At 37.1% G+C, this 5,029-nt stretch overlaps 1 long non-coding RNA gene across 1 annotated transcript; it reads right to left on the bottom strand.

Annotated features, from left to right (window-relative positions):
- Positions 1 to 2,891: 2,891 nt before the first annotated feature.
- LOC306699324 lies at positions 2,892 to 4,787 on the bottom strand. Its single transcript, XR_013767165.1, has 4 exons — positions 4,719 to 4,787; positions 4,178 to 4,226; positions 3,403 to 3,810; positions 2,892 to 3,137 (listed from the first exon to the last, which is right to left on the bottom strand). It is a non-coding gene; the product is annotated as an uncharacterized lncRNA (long non-coding RNA).
- Between the last annotated feature and the right edge of the window lie 242 nt (positions 4,788 to 5,029).

Below are 5,029 nucleotides of genomic sequence, written 5' to 3'. Positions count from 1 at the left end.
AGGGAAGTCAGACCTCTGAGGACAGTGAGAGGTCGAAATGACCCCTTCAATGTTAAAACGTTTGGATTTTTGGAACCATACAGTGTAGAAAAACATTTAAGGCCCATTTATTTTGGTGATCAATTTGAGATCACTAGAATTAAATGAAATGCACGTGGGTCAAGGTGAATATTTAAAAAAAGCGATCAGTTCCAAATGTCGATCCAGGGGACTGGCGGCCATATTGTATTTGACTTCTCACAGTCCTCAGAGGTCAAATTTGACTTCCCTCCACATCTGAAAATGAACCTTATGATGTGTACTAACTTTTGGAAAGTCATGCTTTTCTCACAATGCTTATCGTTGTGGTTAACCCCGAGACTACACAAGGTCAGGAGATTTGAATTTAATCAATTTGTGTGTCAAAACATTATTTGCGGTGGATTACAGAGAGAAGAAAGAAAGGAGATGAGTAAACAAATTGTTGGAAGTGATTTCTTATTCAAATCTATAGTGTCTCTGCTGCTGCTGCATTTGCCTTTTTTTAAGCTCCTTGTTGAGTTAAGGCTGTGTGATATCAAAGGTCATGTAATGAAGGTGTGTGTGTGTGTGTGTGTGTGTGTGTGTGTGTGTGTGTGTGTGTGTGTGTGTAAACTGGAAGCTCTTTTCCGATTTACAACTTCAGTTCAAACAATTAGCAGTTTTAAAACGCTTAAGTGTGTGGCTAATCTTTTTTTTATTTTATGTGCTGCACTTTTATTGATTTAAATATAATTATTGTTAACTTTTAACTGTAATTAAAAGGTATCTACAGATCTTTAAGAGTCTTAAAAGAGTCTTAGATGGTAATAAAAAGTCAAACATTTAATTTACAAAAGTAAATTAAATATTTTCTCTTGCAGTAATATTAGTTATATATTATTAAGTTCTGTTGTAGCGAACATTCAACTCACACGACCCAGCTTGGCTGTCAGAGGGGAAACACTCTCCCTGGCTGTACAAGACTGATCTTGGTAAGTAAGTAAATATATTAGTGCTGGGCAAGTTAATGCGTTATTATCGCGTTAACGCATTCATTAATTAACGCCGACAATTATTTATTTTTAAATGCAATACACACCATTGGACACACCGCGGATACAAACTGCTGCCGGTCAGTATTGTGGAAGATGTCGGTCTGAGGAAAGTTCTTAGGATCGCAACGAATGACGGCACGTATGAGCCTCAAGACTTGATTTGATTCGATTACATTAATGTTGAAGTTGAGATTTACAAGGAATATAACTGCTACTGTGTAAAAGGGATACTGCTGTTAAAAAGCACCTTAGTGTTACCATACCTACCTACCTACCTACCTACCTACCTACCTACCTACCTACCTACCTACCTACCTACCTACCAACCAACCAACCAACCAACCAACCAACCAACCAACCAACCAACCAACCAACCAACCAAGAGGGTCTGGAAATGTTCTTCCAGAAGCCCAGAAAGATACACTGCAGTGAGAAAAGCTGCACGCTTTGTGGATAATTCTCATACAAATAAATGTTCCCATGTTTAGTTCAATGTACAGTTCAAATAATTGTTGAGTTGTTATATTGACTGCTGTCATTAAAAGAAACACATGAACACCATGATAGACCTATAGGGGAAACACTGATCATGATTCATTGAAAGTAAGCTTCTCCTGAAGATATCTGCTGATCTGTTAGATATGTCATAATGTAGATTACAGTTCATGTAGCTCAGTTTTTGTTAAGTGTCTATGATCAAGGTATGGCAGCGTTGTATGTTTAATTTATTGTGTTTCTATCTCATATAGTGTGTTTAAGTTTAAGATGTACAATGTATTGTTGCTTTTGTTTGTTTTCTCTTGCCTCTGAAGGAAATGTACTGTCTTGAATTGAAAAAAATAATGAATTCTTTCATTTAACACTTTTTCTTTACCTCCTTTAAAAGTGTTTAACACAGACGCAGGGTTTCTGTAGACCTCAGTTTATGAAAAAACACCAAAACATTTCACTTTTCAAACATCATGGTTGTATAAAAACAGTGACTTTTGTCACCTTGTTTATTTGCATATTTAAATAAGAGCATAACCAAATGCATCATCATGCAGCATGTACAAGTGAAGGTGTCAATACAATTGTTAAAAAAGTAAGACAACAGAAAATTAGGTAACTGAAGATAAAAAAAGATATAAGTGTTTACATTAATTATTTTAGACTTTTTAAAACAGACGGACCAGTAGCTCCTCTGATGACTACAAGTGAAAGTTTAACGACTATGTAAACAACAAAAAGACCAATCTTCTATTAGCGGCTGTCTAATTACATACTCAAATGATTTGATTAACAGCAAAACAAAATCCTCATATCATTGAGTAGGCTTGCAGATAAAAACACATGTTAAACATTTAAAATGCATTGAGGTTCAGTGTGTTTCTCCTGCTTTCTGGGCGGAGTCTTCCATCGCAGCTTGAAGTCAGTGTATCCCTGACTCTCTAGCGCTGCAGCCAGCTGAAGAGAAAATAAAGAAATAAAGTACACTCTTTAGTTTTCTGTCTTTCTCTTCATCCACTTTCATTTTACCTCCTAAAATAAACAAAAACAGAGAGAGAGTCGTACCTTCTGCAGGATCTGTGAGTTCGTAGCTGGATCTGTGATGTCAGCGTCGGTCTTAATCTTCACCCTCAGCGTGGTCTCCAGTCTTGCAACTGAACAGTGAAATAAACGTGCAGTCACTAAACAGCGAGACTCATGCTGTACATTTTGATTAATATAGATCAAAAGAATTTCTTATTTAACAATCACCTTGATGGCAGATAAAAGGATACTTGATATCACAGGTTTCGTCATCCCATCCATCTAAAACATGCTGGGTCATACAATACTGTGTGCCACCAACGTTATTTGGGCTGATTTTGCGCCAGGATTTGAAGGAGCTCTGGGACTTGTCGGACCAAGTCCACCGCACTCGGTACAGACCAATCCAAGCTGTATCACTGCTTGGCTTTTTAGAAATGACCTCATTGTTTTCTTCATCGTTCTCAATCATAGCTAAGTCTGTGTGGTGTTCTCTGCAGTAGTCACGGGCGTTGTACCACGTTTTCTTCGTTTCGATGAACACATAGGTTTTCTCAGTCTGGTTCGTCTCTGCAATAGACAGAAGTGAAGGCAGTGAAACAATTCATTACTGATGTATATTTGATGTCTACTTTGTTAAAAATCAAGTCTTTAGCTATGCACCAAAACAATATTTTTACTCTATTTCTCTCTTATTTATATATAAGAATCTTAAATATATATATATACTGTATATATAAAAAAGAGAGCGGTAGCTGTGACATTTTCTATAAAATTGTGCCAGTGGACAAATTCATTCAGTGTGTAAAATCCATAAACTCAAATAATTTCTTACCAGTGTAACAAATAAAACTGAATGAAACTGATTCACACAACTGATCGGCCCATTTTCCAGCAGGGAGCATCGAGACACAGTTTACATCTGCTTTCTCACTGGATGGTTCCTTTGTCTCCCAGTTTTGGTAACCGGTTTTGCTCGTTTCACCAGTCGCTGACCATCTCCAGGAGTTGCTGTCATTGCCCATGCTGTCATTCCAGGATTTTGGGTCGTCACTCATCCCGATCCATGTCCATTCAACAGGGAAATCAGAACGTAGCGTGCTTATATCATCATTGCTTTCGATGGTCGCCAGGTCGGTGTATTTCTCTCTGCAGTAATGCTGAGCCTCAGCCCAGGTCATTGGTGAATTAACATAGTAGTACGTACGCGGGGGGAAGTGAGAGCAGGAGCTGAGGCTGAATCCTGAGGGTTTTGTGATTTACAATATGTAATAATTTCCATCAACATATAATAGCATTAGGTCCAAGCAACTCATGCAGATTGTTCATAGCTTGACAACTATCACTGTTTATTTCTTTCACGCCATTATTATTCTTACTACAGCTAATTTTTACAAATAAAAACATACATGTGATATAATAAATTGCTTACTAATCGACCCAGTACTATACTAAGTTTCTTAAAATGTTAAATATTATATTCAATGATAACATAACACTTTGAAAGGAGACTCAACAAGCTTACAATGCTGAGTTGGGTTTGAGTGTGAACTGAAAACCAAAACAGACATTTCATCCGTCGTTAAATTCCTTAAATGTCTTGACCTTACCAAAGAAGAGGAGAATGAGAGTCACATAGCAATCCATTTCTGATTTTCACTGAAAACAAGAAGAAAATAGTAAAATAATTAATGTAAAACTGAACTTTCAAACGTCTGCATGAGCAACATGGGTGTTTCCAGTTATCCTGGCTGATTGAGACCTCTGCTCTGGTCGCTAAACTTCATGAATGAAAAGATACAGAAAAGCCAGAGCAGCTGCAACAACAATAATGGGGAAAAAAAAGGGAGTTAATCTCTAATTATACATTCATTGAAAACAGCAGTGTACTAGGCACAAGGATATATTGGTGTTGTACTTTGTATCCTGGGAGCATTTTATTCTGTATTTGGTGATGCCCGGTAATCACGATTTTGGTAATTTGCAGGTCCGACAAAGTCTAGAGATCGAGGTTAAAACTGGGTTAAATTTTCACCAGCGGTTAGATGTGTAGTTGGGACCTGCTCCTCTACCAGCTCTTAAATAAACAATCATTCCCCTGCAGTCCTTGTTCATAGTTAAAGTGAAATGGAGAAATAAAAGTATACTTACAAGTTTAAAATCCAGCCGTTGAATGTTCTGCGATTGAGATTTGAACTCTTTGTTGTTAATCATCCAACAATTCAGACAAAGAAAAACTCGGCTAAAACCCCCTTGAGTAATATATTGTGTCTGACACTATTTTCATATGCAAAATATTACTTTGGTAAAAGTCATCCATTGGAGGTTGGATGCATCATAAATATCCAACAATAAAGTCATCGGCATCCTCTCTGCATAAAGAAGTGTTTCATTTCTCAACACATTATGCAACCTTTGTTAAAGCTGCATTAACTCCCTTTTAAAAGGCATTATATTATTCA

The sequence above is a fragment of the Pholis gunnellus genome (genome assembly GCF_910591455.1).
Source record: "Pholis gunnellus genome assembly, chromosome: 8".
NCBI lineage: Eukaryota > Metazoa > Chordata > Actinopteri > Perciformes > Pholidae > Pholis > Pholis gunnellus.
This window is presented reverse-complemented; position numbering and strand designations above follow the sequence as displayed.